General features: G+C 38.0%; 1 long non-coding RNA gene across 1 annotated transcript in view; it reads left to right on the top strand.

The window, feature by feature from the left end:
* Positions 1-3998: 3998 nt before the first annotated feature.
* The window catches only part of LOC309651111, a 250022-nt gene continuing 237921 nt past the window's right edge, over positions 3999-16099 (top strand). The window contains exon 1 of the long non-coding RNA XR_014257931.1: positions 3999-4819. This is a non-coding gene — a long non-coding RNA (uncharacterized lncRNA). The remainder of the gene's footprint in view (positions 4820-16099) is intronic.

Below are 16099 nucleotides of genomic sequence, written 5' to 3'. Positions count from 1 at the left end.
TATCCACAATATAGACAAAATGATGCTTTTATGAATTATCTGTATGACTTTATAGAATAATCCTGAATTTACCCGTAGCTCTCTCTCTTTGACCTCGTATACTTAGTCTAAGCAGGGAAGAGGAGGAAAAATGCCCACAACAAGCAACAGTTTGATGTATACATTCCTCCACATTTCTAAACACAAAGGCAAACACAGGGTGATATGATGTTTCCAGGGCAGTTAAGGACTAGAAACCTCACATCTGTCCTTAGATGGGAGTTTATTTTCTCAGACTAAGTCCAGGCTTGACATTCCAGCCGCTCGCCCTTCCACGGCAAATGGATATGGAGAAGTCTGCCACCAGCCGTTGATGGAGAAAACAGCTTTCCTTAGAAGGGAGAAGCCATGGAGGTTGTTGGATGTCCTCTCCACTCCCCCCATCTTCTCCCCGTCCTGCAAATACAGCATGCACACATGTATATGCAAATGAAGGGAAAAGGACTCTCATTCGTTGCTAGGAAATTCAACTGGGAGCAAGAAAATCTCTCTTAAGTAAATTCTTTAGCCAAAGTTTTCCTTTAGATGATGATTTGCATGAACATTAATTCAAGCATGATTATCTTGATTATTTGTGAGTTGTTGCCTGTGTGGATTCATTCAGTTTCCTGAGAAACTGGATGAGTAAGCACATGACCTTGATGAGCTAGCTACCACTTTATTTCGGTATGTTTGCCTGTAGTGACTTATTTTCATTTCTTAGACAGTGCTTACTAAACACTTTCTATGTGTCAGACACTGTGTTAGGTGCTTGAAATATAGACATGGATCAGAGACTTTAAGAGTCCACCAGAAAGAGAAGTCTAATCACCAGGAACAGAAGTAGGACCTATTTCCCCTAGGGGTAAACCATATCTGGCGGCCTTCAAATAGCTATCTGAAATGGTATGATTTAGATGATTCTTAGCTTTCTCTAATCCTTAACTAGCCACCTGACATCTCTTATGATGCCACTGTTAGTGCTTCTTTTGATTCCTTCCTAAAGACTTTGCATTCCTATAGAATTTTATATTACAATATAAGTACTTTTCCCTGGCAGAATATTTGTCTTAAATCTTTTATACAGATAATGTATTAATGAGATCAGTTAGCAGTTAACTTAGAGTGAGGTCTTATGAGTAGGAACACATAAGAAATGGAGGTCCATTAGAAGGAGAAGGCAGTGGATCCTAGCAAACACCAGTACCAGTTTCATAGTTTCCAGTCTACAAGACCCCAAGTCAGTTGAGAACTACAGTTGATACCACTAAAAATATTTTCTATCACCCAAAATATGTGCTTTGTTTTGTCACCCCATAAAAAAAGAAATATGAAGAGTCTAGTCAACTGTTGTGAAATGAAAACTGATCCCAAACTTAGATCCAGGTAATATCCCATGTATAATTTTAAATGTATTGCTTATCTTATACTTTTATACTTTCAAATAATTTTCATTTGAAAAGTATGTTCAAATATTTATTTAACAATAAACCTATATCACTCTGATTTCATAGTAGAGTGGGAGGGACCACTAAAAAGGGGGCTCCCTACTGTCACACTGTGTGTTAGTGACCTAAACACAGTGTAGCTAGCTTAAGGTAAAGGTATAAACTCACGTAGCTGAAAAGGATACAGGGGTATCTCTGATGGGCGACAATTCTTCATTGTTATCTCAGGTTTCTGCATGTCTTGTAAGCAGAGGCAGTGAGCATCTTTTTGCTGGACTTTTTCAAGGATGTTTGTATAGTGAAGAGCTAGTGTCTCACTCTGGAACAAAGGGCAAGCAGGCTTACTCCCCACTATAAAAGGTCTGAGTTCCCTAAGCTCAGGGTTTCTCTTCCATAATGCAACTCACTGTGTGTGCAAGTGTTACTTTGTCCTCTTCACATCACCAAATGGGAAATGGAACTCGAGGAATGAGCACAAGGAAATGCTGATATTCTGGCTACTGTTGTGGGTGTGACTAATAGTCCTTTGTCTCTGAACCAAGAGTTTCATGTCTTTTACTTAGCATCCATGAGACTATGGCAGGCCAAATTGTTAGCTTGCAAATAGGGTACAATTTCAGATCTTTCACAGTTCTTATCAACTCAAAGAATCAAATTAGAGACTATCTACTGGAACTAGGGTCTCAAATTCATCCCCTTTAGGTCCACCTTTCTCTCCATATCTGCTATGGGCTAACTGCTTATATCTCCTCCAAATTCATATGTTAAGACCTAATCCCGAATATGAGGGTATTTGAAGATGGGATCTTTAGGAAGCAAGTAGGTCATGAGGGCAGAGCCCTTATGACTGGGATTAGTCCCTTATAAAAGAGGCTCAAGAGAGCTCTCCTGCCCTTCTGCCATATAAGGGCACAATAAAAATGGCTGTCTATGAACCAGGAAACAAACAACCCCCCGCCAGACACCAAATCTGCTGGCACCTTGATTTTGCACTTCCCAGCTTCCAAAACTGTGAGGAATAAATTTCTATTGCTTATAAGCTCCTCTGTCTATGGTATTCTGTTATAGCAGCCTGAATGGCAATACCTCATCCATTTCTGCCTATTCCTATTCGGCTTTAGTCTATAGACAGAGAAGCAAGACAGCTTTCGTCATTGCCAAATCTGTTCTCTGAACTCCACAGCCCTGGGCTGTTGACCTTCAGTTGTTCCCAGGGAAGAACTCTGATTAGCCTAATTTGTATCATGGTTCCCTTGGACCAATATTTATTTAACAGATATGATATACTCAGTAAGAATATATTTCTGGAAATCATGTTCTTGAATATGAAAATTCTTATGAATATATTTCTCTTTAAAACTGAACAAATTAATGAAGAAAATATTAATATAAATTATTCATATTCAAAACTTTATGCTTATTAATATATCTCTGTATGCCACTCAATTTGCCCCCTCTCTCCACCCTTCAGTATACAACTGTAACATAGATCTGGGAACAGAGACCAGAGCAATATTCCTTAAACGTCAATTAGGAAGGTAAAATAAACCTGACTTATCACAAGGAAATAGAAGAAAAGTAAACTGAGTGAAATTGTCATTTGGAAAGCTAATCATTGGTAAATAGCTTTTAGATAAAATTACCTAGAGCCCTCCTTCCCACCCCTGCTTTGACCCCCACTAATACTCACATTTCTTCCTTTCACTCCTTTATTCCTATAGGTCTATCTCCCTGATAAGCTCTTGAGAGAATAGAGACCACTCCTTATTTTTCACACATAGTAAGTAAAAGCTTTTAATGTCCACAGTAGAGAAACTCACCAGCCTCTTCTCCTGGGTATAAGCAGGATGTCTTAAAAAGGAACACAGCAAGACAAAAAGATTCCCCAAATTCTGTTACATATTATTCAAAACAGTTATTTTCCTGTAAATAGAAAAATAATTTCATAAGTTCCAGAGTTTTGAGTAGATTTTGTTTTCCTGTTCATTAATTCCCAGTTTCAAGACTTCTCAAAACATAGCTCAATTAAACCAATTAGAAAAAAGTTTCCTATTAAATTTTCAGAAGATCATTGAGGTCTCATTAAAATAAACCCTATAACTTCTATTTGGAAACATTCTCCTTTGCTCATGTGCCTTCTCCTGCCCATTTTTTATTTCAAATCTTTAGTTCAGATATTGAAATTCTTAACGAGTCTTTGTTTAAGTTTGATGGTAATGTTAAAACTTGCTGTTTTTATCTGACTCCTCATGCTTATTGTTGCCCTTTTGTCCTTGCTAAGAAGGAAGAGAGACCAAGATCCTGAGCTGAAGCCTCAGGACAGAGATGAAGGAGCCAGTCTGTCTTCTGTAGAGTCAATGAATTATGGTGCAGTCATAGATCTCCTGGGGCTTAAACCCATTGGCAGCCCAGCTGAGGAAAAGAATCTCAGCTTCTGTAGCAGGTAGGGCTAGCCAACAGGATGACGACGGATTAATTTCATTGGCCTTGGTCTGTTTTTCTTTAGTGGATACCTACAAGACGTACGTGTGTGTGTGTGTATATCTCCTTAAACCTGTTTTCAAATTATGATAAAGCTGATGATTTTACAAACGCTGATGACACTAGAATGACCTCAGGCATCTATATCTGTCACCTTAAGTATCTCCTGACTGCTGTGAACCTCAGACTTGCCTATATAGTACATAACTCTAATAATGTGAGCATCTTCCAGGAGTGTTTATATCTGCCACATTAGAATGACCATGGATTGCATTAAATCAGCCTTATAGATCCAAGTCAATAAACGGCATTTGGAATTGATTCTAAGAGTAATTTCCATACTTGACCCAAACCACGTGTCCTAACAATATAATCTAGTGTGTGGGGGTAGTGCAGGGTAATCCAGAGAGAATATGCCTCTGACTCTCTCATTAGACATCTGAAAAGCTTCTGTTAATGACACACACATTCACGGAAGTATTTTGACTGTTCTATTTTTTTTTTTTGAAGGTTTTTTTTTTGTTGTTTGTTTTTTTAACATCTTTATTGGAGTATAATTGCTTTACAATGGTGTGTTAGTTTCTGCTTTACAACAAAGTGAATCAGTTATACATATACATATATCCCCATATCTCCTCCCTTTTGCGTCTCCCTCCCATCCTCCCTATCCCACCCCTCTAGGTGGTCACAAAGCACTGAGCTGATCTCCCTGTGCTATGCGGCTGCTTCCCACTAGCTATCTATTTTACATTTGGTAGTGTATATATGTCCATGCCACTCTCTCACTTTGTCACAGCTTACCCTTCCCCCTCCCCATATCCTCAAGTCCATTCTCTAGTAGGTCTGTGTCTTTATTCCCGTCTTGCCCTCAGGTTCTTCATGACCTATTTTTCTCTTTCTTTCTTAGATTCCATATATATGTGTTAGCATATGGTATTTGTTTTTCTCTTTCTGACTTACTTCAGTCTGTATGACAGTCTCTAGGTCCATCCACCTCACTACAAATAACTCAATTTCGTTTCTTTTTATGGCTGAGTAATATTCCAGTGTATATATGTGCCACATCTTCTTTATCCATTTGTCTGTTGATGGGCATTTAGGTTGCTTCCATGACCTGGCTATTGTAAATAGTACTGCAATGAACATTGGGGTGCATGTGTCTTTTTGAATTATGGTTTTCTCAGGGTACATGCCCAGTAGTGGGATTGCTGGGTCGTATGGTAGTTCTATTTTTAGTTTTTTAAGGAACCTCCGTACTGTTCTCCATAGTGGCTGTATCAATTTACATTTGCACCAACAGTGCAAGAGGGTTCCCTTTTCTCCACACCCTCTCCAGCATTTATTGTTTGTAGATTTTTTGATGATGGCCATTCTGACTGGTGTGAGATGATATCTCATTGTAGTTTTGATTTGCATTTCTCTAATGATTAAGGATGTTGAGCATTCTTTCATGTGTTCATTAGCAATCTGTATATCTTCTTTGGAGAAATGTCTATTTAGGTCTTCTGCCCATTTTTGGATTGGGTTGTTTGTTTTTTTGATATTGAGCTGCATGAGCTGCTTGTAAATTTTGGAAATTAATCCTTTGTCACTTGCTTCACTTGCAAATATTTTCTCCCATTCTGAGGGTTGTCTTTTCGTCTTGTTTATGGTTTCCTTTGCTGTGCAAAAGCTTTTAAGTTTCATCAGGTTGCATTTGTTTATTTTTGGTTTCCTTTCCATTTCTCTAGGATGTGGGTCAAAAAGGATCTTGCTGTGATTGATGTCATAGAGTGTTCTGCCTATGTACTGCCTGAACTCTCCTCTAAGAGTTTGATAGTGTCTGGCCTTACATTTAGGTCTTTAATCCATTTTGAGTTTATTTTTGTGTATGGTGTTAGGGAGTGTTCTAATTTCATTCTTTTACACGTAGCTGTCCAGTTTTCCCAGCACCACTTATTGAAGAGGCTGTCTCTCCTCCACTGTATATTCTTGCCTCCTTTATCAAAGATAAGGTGACCATATGTGCGTGGGTTTATCTCTGGGCTTTCTATCCTGTTCCATTGATCTATATTTCTGTTTTTGTGCCAGTACCATACTGTCTTGATTACTGTAGCTTTGTAGTATAGTCTGAAATCAAGGAGGCTGATTCCTCCAGCTCCGTTTTTCTTTCTCAAGATTGCTCTGGCTATTCAGGGTCTTTTGTGTTTCCATACAAATTGTGAAATTTTTTGTTCTAGTTCTGTGAAAAATGCCAGTGGTAGTTTGATAGGGATTGTATCAAATCTGTAGATTGCTTTGGGTAGTAGAGTCATTTTCACAATATTGATTCTTCCAATCCAAGAACATGGTATATCTCTCCATCTGTTTGTATCATCTTCAGTTTCTTTCATCAGTGTCTTATAGTTTCCTGCATACAGGTCTTTTGTCTCCTTAGGTAGGTTTATTCCTAGATATTTTATTCTTTTTGTTGCCATGGTAAATGGGAGTGTTTCCTTAATTTCACTTGCAGATTTTTCATCATTAGTGTATAGGAATGCAAGAGATTTCTGTGCATTAATTTTGTATCCTGCTACTTTACCAAACTCATTGATTATCTCTAGTAGTTCTCTGGTAGCATCTTTAGGATTCTCTATGTAAAGTATCATGTCATCTGCCAACAGTGACAGCTTTATTTCTTCTTTTCCAATTTGGATTCCTTTTATTTCTTTTTCTTCTCTGATTGCTGTGGCTAAAACTTCCAAAACTATGTTGAATAATAGGGGTGAGAGTGGGCAACCTTGTCTTGTTCCTGATCTTAGGGGAAATGGTTTCAGTTTTTCACCACTGAGGACGATGTTGGCTGGGGGTTTGTCATATATGGCCTTTATTATGTTGAGGTAAGTTCCCTCTGTGCCTACTTTCTGGCGGGTATTTATCATAAATTGGTGTTGAATTATGTTGAAAGCTTTCTCTGCATCTATTGAGATAATCATATGTTTTTTCTCCTTCAATTTGTTAATATGATGTATCACATTGATTGATTTGCATATATTGAAGAATCCTTGCATTCCTGGGATAAACCCCACTTGATCATGGTGTATGATCCTTTTAATGTGCTGTTGGATTCTGTTTGCTAGTATTTTGTTGAGGATTTTTGTATCTATGTTCATCAGTGATTTTGGCCTGTAGTTTTCTTTCTTTGTGACATCTTTGTCTGGTTTTGGTATCAGGGTGATGGTGGCCTCACAGAATGAGTTTGGGAGTATTCCTCCCTCTGCTATATTTTGGAAGAGTTTGAGAAGGATAGGTGTTAGCTCTTCTCTAAATGTTTGATAGAATTCGCCTGTGAAGCCATCTGGTCCTGCGTTTTGTTTGTTTGAAGATTTGTAATCACAGTTTCAATTTCAGTGCTTGTGATTGATCTGTTCATATTTTCTATTTCTTCCTGGTTCAGTCTCAGAAGGTTGTGCATTTCTCAGAATTTGTTCATTTCTTCCAGGTTGTCCATTTTATTGGCATATAGTTGCTTGTAGTAATCTCTCATGATCCTTTGTATTTCTGTAGTGTCAGTTGTTACTTCTCATTTTTCATTTTTAACCCTATTGATTTGAGTCTTCTCCCTATTCTTCTTGATGAGTCTGGCTAATGGTTTATCAATTTTGTTTATCTTCTCAAAGACCAGCTTTTAGTTTTATTGATCTTTGCTATTGTTTCCTTCACTTTTTTTTGATTTATTTCTGATCTGATCTTTATGATTTCTTTCCTTCTGCTAACTTTGGGGTTATTTTGTTCTTCTTTCTCTAATTGCTTTAGGTGTAAGGTTAGGTTGTTTATTTGAGATGTTTCTTGTGTCTTGCGGTAGGATTGTAATGGAATAAAGTTCTGTCTTAGAACTGCTTTTGCTGCATCCCATAGGTTTTTGGTTGTCGTGTTTTCATTGTCATTTGTTTCTAGATTTTTTTTTATTTCCTCTTTGATTTCTTCAGTGATCTCTTGGTTATTAAGTAGTGTATTGTTTAGCCTCCATGTGTTTGTATTTTTTTACAGATTTTTTCCTGTAATTGACATCTAGTCTCATAGCATTGTGGTTGGAAAAGGTACTTGATACGATTTCAATTTTCTTAAATTTACCAAGGCTTGATGTGTGACCCAAGATATGATCTATCCTGGAGGATGTTCCATGAGCACTTGAGAAGAAAGTGTATTCTGTTGTTTTTGGATGGAATGTCCTATAAATATCAATTAAGTCCATCTTGCTTAATATATCATTTAAAGGTTGTGTTTCCTTATTTATTTTCATTTTGGATGATCTGTCCATTGGTGAAAGTGGGGTGTTAAAGTCCCCTACTATGATTGTGTTACTGTCGATTTCCCCTTTTATGGTTGTTAGTATTTGCCTTATGTATTGAGGTGCTCCTATGTTGGGTGCATAAATATTCATATTTGTTATATCTTCTTCTTGGATTGATCCCTTGATCATTATGTAGTGTCTTTCTTTGTCTCTTGTAATAGTCTTTTTTTTTAAGTCTATTTTGTCTGATATGAGTATTGTTACTCCAGCTTTCTTTTGATTTCCATTTGCATGGAATATCTATTTCCATCCCCTCACTTTCAGTCTGTATGTTTCCCTAGGTCTGAAGTGGGTCTCTTGTAGACAGCATATATACGGGTCTTGTTTTTGTATCCATTCAGCCAGTCTATTTCTTTTGGTTGGAGCATTTAATCCATTTACATTTAAGGTAATTATCGATATGTAGGCTCCTATTACCATTTTCTTAACTGTTCTGGGTTTGTTATTGTAGGTCTTTTCCTTCTCTTTTGTTTCCTGCCTAGAGAAGTTCCTTTAGCATTTGTTGTAAAGCTGGTTTTGTGGTGCTGAATTCTCTTAGCTTTTGCTTGTCTGTAAAGGTTTTAATTTCTCCGTCAAATCTGAATGAGATCCTTGCTGGGTAGAGTAATCTTGGTTGTAGGTTTTTCTCCTTCATATCTTTAAATATGTCCTGCCACTCCCTTCTGGCTTCCAGAGTTTCTGCTGAAAGATCAGCTGTTAACGTTATGGGGATTCTGTTGTGTGTTATTTGTTGTTTTTGCCTTGCTGCTTTTAATCTTTTTTCTTTGTATTTAATTTTTGATAGTTTGATTAGTATGTGTCTTGGCGTGTTTCTCCTTGGATTTATCCTGTATGGGACTCTCTGTGCTTCCTGGACTTGATTAACTATTTCCTTTCCCATATAAGGGAAGTTTTAAACTATAATCTCTTCAAATATTTTCTCAGACCCTTTCTTTTTCTCTTCTTCTTCTGAGACCCCTATAATTCGAATGCTCGTGCATTTAATGTTGTCCCAGAGGTCTCTGAGACTGTCCTCAGTTCTTTTCATTCTTTTTTCTTTATTCTGCTCTGCAGTAGTTATTTCCACTATTTTGTCTTCCAGGTCACTTATCCATTCTTCTGCCTCAGTTATTCTGCTATTGAACCCTTCTAGAGAATTTTTAATTTCATTTATTGTGTTGTTCATCATTGTTTGTTTGCTCTTTAGTTTTTCTAGGTCCTTGTTAAACGTTTCTTGTATTTTCTCTAGTCTATTTCTAAGATTTTGGATCATCTTTACTATCACTGTTCTGAATTCTTTTTCAGGTAGACTGCCTATTTCCTCTTCATTTGTTAGGTCTGGTGGGTTTTTGCCTTGCTCCTTCATCTGCTGTGTGTTTCTCTGTGTTCTTATTTTGATTTACTTACTGTGTTTGGGGTCTCCTTTTCACAGGCTGCAGGTTTGTAGTTCCCATTGTTTTTGGTGTCTGTCCCCAGTGGCTAAGGTTGGTTCAGTGTGTTGTGTAGGCTTCCTGGTGGAGGGGATAGTGCCTGTGTTCTGGCAGATGAGGCTGGATCTTTTCTTTCTGGTGGGCACGTCCATGTCTGGTGGTTTGTTTTGGGATGTCTGTGACCTTATTATGAGTTTAGGCAGCCTCTCTGCTAATGGGTGGGGTTGTGTTCCTGTCTTGTTACTTGTTTGGCTTCAGGTGTCCAGCACTGTAGCTTGCTGGTCATTGAGTGGAGCTTGCGTCTTAGCATTGAGATGGAGATCTCTGGGAGATTTTCACCATTTGATATTACGTGGATCTGGGAGGTCTCTTGTGGACCAGTGTCCTGAAGTTGGCTCTCCCACCTCAGAGGCACAGCCCTGATGCCTGGCTGGAGCACCAAGAGCCTGTCATCCACAGTGCTCAGAATAAAAGGGAGAAAAAATAGAAAGAAAGAAAGAAAGAAGATAAAATAAAATAAAATAAAATAAAGTTATTAAAATAATTATTACGGAAATTTTTTTTTTAATTAAAAAAAAAATACAGACGGACAGAACCCTAGTACAAATGGTAAAAGCAAAGCTATACAGACAGAATCACACACAGAAGCATGCACTTGAGGGTTATATTTTATTCAGTGGGAACTTTTAGGACTTTTAGAACTTTAAGCCCAGGAGGCAGCATCTCAAGTAACCCTGAGAGAACTGCTCTGAGGAGGCGAAGGGGGGAGCCAGGTTATATAGAAGTTTTGCAACAAAGGGCAGGTAGTCTATGCGTAAAAAGATTATTGTTAATTAAAGGAAAGCCAGATATCTCAATTTAAGGAATTTAGAGCTTTTCTGTATATGGGAAGATGCAAGAGTCTAGGCTTACTGAAATCATTCCTTTGATATGCACCTTAGCCTATCTGGGGCCAGTATCCCGTGTTTTCACATCCTGAGTTTCCTCAGGGCTCACCATAGGGAGTGGCTGCAGTGACTGTTCTTACTGACAGAGAAAATAAGATTCTGTTTGGGTGGCAAGGCTCTTTTTAACACCCCAATAAACAACAGCCAAGAGGTCAGTGCATCTAATCTTCCGGATTCACATTTAAGAGTTTAACTCATCATATGAGATGTTAAAGTTCCAAAGGCCTCTGTGCCATACACTTGAAACTAACATGATATTGTAAATCAAGTATACTTCAATAAAAAAAATTTTAATTAAAAAAAGTTCTGAAGGCCTTTGCAAAAAGAGCTCTGTTATTTTTTCACCAGTACCATTAACCACTTAGAATATTTTGCTGATAGTACAAGCCACATGTCTTATTCTGCAGTAAACAAATTGCTTTCTGAGAGCTCTAACTGTGGGATAATTCTTGATTAAAGCAAGTACAATGTTTTCACTGAACAGTAGAACAGAAAGTTATTAGTAGATATCATATATCTCATCTACTATATGTAGTTTACCAATATGAGAGATAGTCAGACTTAGAAAGTATTAGAAAATAAGCCTCACAGAATATTTAAAGAGAAAAACATCAACAACAACCAAAAAATCCACCTGTTTTGGAGGAAAAACATTCGATAAGGAAAAGGAACTCAAAGAAAAAATAAAGAGAAGGAACAATTCAGTACCCATGATCAATTACGAGAGCTAGTTTTTAAATGCTTATTCAGTTAGTTAAATCAAAATATTTTAAATTTGCAAACTAAGAAATCTTACCAACTAAAGATAATTAATAAAGGATTAGCCTAATTTAATAATAAATCAGAAGATTCAAGGATTGAGCACAAAAGAGAAAGCTAACATATGATGTGATTCTTACTTTAAATATTGTATATAGAGTCTAGGCATTAACTTCCCCACTGTCTGAATTAATCTGGTCATCTGATGAATGTTCTCAGCACATGTTTGTTAATAATACAGTCAAGAATAGAATTTTTGGTCAGGCAATTTTAGACTCAATATGTTAAGCTACTGCTAAGTGTACCATCAAGGGAACCTAAGTGGGGGATGGTTCTTTGTTTTCCTTGATGAACTTCAGCTAAACTTTGATAAGATCTTAATATTTTCATAAGCTGAATATCTGTGACTTAGAAAATGGAGGTGTTTTTTTCCCTGATATGGATTGTTACATGGATAAAAAGGAAATTAGTGAAGAATCCTTATCTTATTCTTGTCAGCATTCCTTGAAATGCATAATCTCAGTTCAACAAAACTGATATAGGTCAGTTAAATTTTATTTTTGCTCCCTCTTAAAATTCCCATTTGCATTCTTTTCTCCTTTCTTCTGAAATGTACTTTTCTAGGTCTACATACTAATTCCTGTTCCCAAAAGGCATTTAATTAGCCAGTTATCATATCTTTAAATAGTGCTGTCAAGGTAAGTGGGAAGGTGAAATTGGAGGAGAGCCCTCTGGAAGATTGAAAACTCCATGATATTTTTCTCTGAATATAAAAACCCTTTATACCTCATTTGACATAGAATTCTATGACTGAAGCACAACAGGTGAAATGACCCATCTGTTTCAAAGCCAAGATGTTGAGCCCATATAGTGGCAGAGAGATAACAGTGTTCAATCCAGTAGCAACAGGGTAACTATTTCCTTAGTGGCCTATGAAAGAAGGCAGATTTTCCTGCTGGCTTCTGCCTACAGACAAGCCATTCCGACATCTTCCCTAGTCTGCTTTATAGAGATAGAATGGTCCACCAGATAGTATTGCCCTGGTAGGCCAACTCAGCCTTCCCCAGTGGAAGTTTCAGAGCTAGTGAACTTTTTTCTTATGAGAAGTGGAGACATAAAACTCCGAGTCACATCCAGGCCCTGGGTGTGTTTTTCTGGGGCAGCCTTCTCTGGGCACATGTGTGTACGCCTCTCACACCTGCCCATCACTGCTCTGCTCAGTTCTAAGAATAGGAAGCCAAGCGCCACATGAACACTGGGCAGAGAAACAAGGCAGGGAGAACAGACAAGCCCTGGCAAGGCATCTCTAATGCCAGGGCACACATGGTGCCCTGGGCCATCCAACAGAGGTGTGACACTGTTTACCAGGGAGAACGGCTGCTGCAGCCTGGCTCCCTACGCCCTGTCTGGCTTATGAAATTTGATCTAAATCACAGGAGGCAAAAACATATTACTCTGACCACAATTCACATTCCGTTGGAGGAGACAGGATTAGAACATTTCTATTCTTGCCCAGTGCTGCTAAATTTAAAGTCAGTATAACTGTTCACTGCAGTCTTCCTTCAAAAGACCAAAGGCAAGCATCATTTGCTGGTGGCAGAATGCTCTGAAATGTCATCGTGAGCTGTATGGTTGGGCAGAAGAAGCTGAGAGGTCACAAACAACAGTCCTAAACTCCTGGCCAAGGCTGCTCGTAAGGCCACTTATAGTAAACGCCTCCATTTATGACTTCATTCATACCCTCAACCATTTGTCTAATCATGTATTTCTTTATTAAACAACTGTTTATTAAACTTCTATTATGTGTCAAGCGTAAAGGTGAACAGTCGCAGCCCTTGAGAGGTTTATAAAGGAGACAGGTACACATGTGAAGAAGAATAAATCTCCATCAACTTAAATCTGGTATGCTGATGGCTCTCTGCTCTTTCACTTCTGCATACTTCCTCAGTTATTCTCAGGTCTAGAGTCTTTCATTTCTTGTTCACTTGAAGATCATCCTTATGATTTGAAAGGTAGCTCAGAAATACTCATCTAGCCCTCCTCCTTCAGGACACCCATCTGGATTTACCAGGAGGACCAGGGAACATTTCACAGCAAACTTTACAATTACTTCCTTTTTCAGCCTTCTCTCCCAGACTCCAATCCCCACCCTACTTCCATTTCCCATTTTTTAAACCAACATTATTTTATGTCCAATAATTTTTGAGGTTTTGTTCAATTTCATGAGGATATCAGCACCTGGTCTAATTTTCCCAGACTTCTTATACCATTTGGAACTTTCAGTGACTTAGATCTGCTATCAAGCGGTTCGGGACTTATTTCCAGTAGCATGGCAAGATCTCTGTGATGGATATCTAAGGCGGAATTACCTCTTCTGCTATCCAGTGTGAGACCACTAAAGATTCCTAGAGAGAAACATGGGCAGGAATTGTGGCTATTAAAGACCCTCTCTAGATTTAGTTTTTATTTCTGCTGGCTTGGCAGTCTGAGGGAACAAAATTCTGAGGGCTATTTTCCTACCCCTGCTTGAAATAATATTATACATTATTATTTTATATAGGCTGAGACCCCAGATTCTGGGTCTAAGGAATGGTCCTGAACTTAATTCTTTACATGTACCTGAATAATCAGTGCCATGAAAGAAGGAACCCAGGGGTCCTATTCCTCACTTATTTTCTCCACTCTTAACCATAACTGATTGAAGACCAGTAAAAGTTTTTGCCTGGACATATTATGTCTCCCTCCCTTCTCCTAAACCCACCAATGGCTGGTATAGTGAGTTAGGATTTGGGGTAAAGCATCTACTGGGTATGTAGTATTTGAAGTTCCTTGCTCGTTTCTATGTGTCCTTCTCTCCCCAGAGAAAATGAGGGCAAATCATCAGGGAAGAAGGAGGAGAGACTGAAGAATTAGACTTAAAATTGGAGTTTGGAGAGGGTTACAGCCTGGGGAAATGCTGAGAAATGACCTCTTGGAAGAGAATCTTAGGATGGGCTAAATATTATTTACGTGCAAAAAAAAAAACTAAAGGAAAGAATTTAAGTTAGTTGGAGTTGTCAGTAAAGAATTCAGCCATTCTACACTGTAGTGATCTTCACCAAGAAAGAACGAGTCCCTGGCCTCTTGCATCTCCAGGCACCGGTTCTGGACTGGGCCTGAAACAGGAGACTGAGCCCCCAGCATATTGAAATTACATCAACTGAAATGTTATTTCTTTTCATCGAAAAATTATAGCAAAAACATTAGGATATGATTTAGCGCATTTCAAAGGAAAGTAAACATTTATTGCAATAAATAACCATAAGATAGGCCTAATAATACTCTACTTTAAAAATACTCTTGTGAATCGGGAAAATAGTGAAACTTCTTTTTCATCATGCCTGAATTTTCACATAGCATTAGATAAATGCTTAGAAAATTTGACTGCTAATTCAGGGTCTGGATTGCCTCACTGCCTGACCCACGGCTCAGCCCTAACCTCTCTGTGACCCCATGTCTTTCTCTGCACAATGGGGTACTTCTCTCATTTCTCAGTGAGCATATTCTGAAATAAGTAAAATAATAAAACAGGTTTTATCCCTTAGAAGACATGATGCTAATAGATATAAGCTTTACTTTCATACACAATTCCTTCTAAATAATCCTACCCCATTGTAACTCCCCAACACACATACATAGTAAAATAAGAGGTTGCAACAGATCTAAATAAAGTGGGAGAGAGACAAGTATTGAAATTGAAGACCAGACAATACTTATTCAACAAAACAAAGTACTTTTTTAACAACAGCACTTCATTAAGTCAAGATAAACATATAAAAGTTTCATAATATAGAAAAGGTAGCCAACAATATCTTTCTTTTCCCCTCCTTGACAGCATCCCCCTCCTGACTCTGATCTCTCTTGTGGTGCCCTCCCCATGGGTCTGACATATTTCACCATTGTACTTGTGTTTGTTCACATGTGCCAACCATCACTTCTGGCTGTGCTGTCAAAAGCTCTGTCTGGAGAACTTTTGGAAAATGCCATTTCCCAGGCTGCACCCCTGAAGTCCTGGATTAACTGATCCTGGGTGGAACTGAGGCAACCCTGATTTTAAAAGGCTTACCAAGTGATTCTAATGTACAGCTGAGGCTGAGAAAGAAACATTGAGTGGTTGACCTAGGGAAGCTTTCACTTACAGGTGGAAAGAGTTTTTAAAAAGTTATTGGTGCCCCAAATATCCACCTTGCTTAAGGAATTACTCTTATGCAAGAGAAACACACTGTATCCCTTATAGCCCAAGGTATAACTCACCATGTTATCAAAATTTGCTAGTTGCAAGTGAAATTTCTGATTTAATTCTATGCTTTAGGATAGGTTTATAGTATAACTTATCCCTCAAACTAGGACACTTTTTAGAGAGAGTTATGCTGGTACAACCAGGCAAACCAGGGCATATAAGGCACCTTAATTATGGGAGATGTTTATAATTGGAAAATACTTACAGACTTTTGGGACACAACTTATTGCCCCTTGAGCAGATTAATTTTCTCATTTGTAAAACTGAGATAATAATAATAATTATTATCTTGCAAGTTGGATGGAAGTTGAAATGTGGATATGAAAGACCTTTGTCAACTCTGTCCTATATATAAAATGTATGTATTACTATTTGAGCCAAAATAGTAATCAGAGAGATTGAGACACCAGAAAGTGTGAACAGGAGAATTAATTAACAAGTGTTAT

Source organism: Balaenoptera physalus, assembly GCF_965194825.1.
Source record: "Balaenoptera physalus genome assembly, chromosome: 2".
NCBI lineage: Eukaryota > Metazoa > Chordata > Mammalia > Artiodactyla > Balaenopteridae > Balaenoptera > Balaenoptera physalus.
The sequence above is the reverse complement of the archived record's forward strand: the minus strand, read 5'-3'. Positions and strand labels throughout refer to the sequence as shown.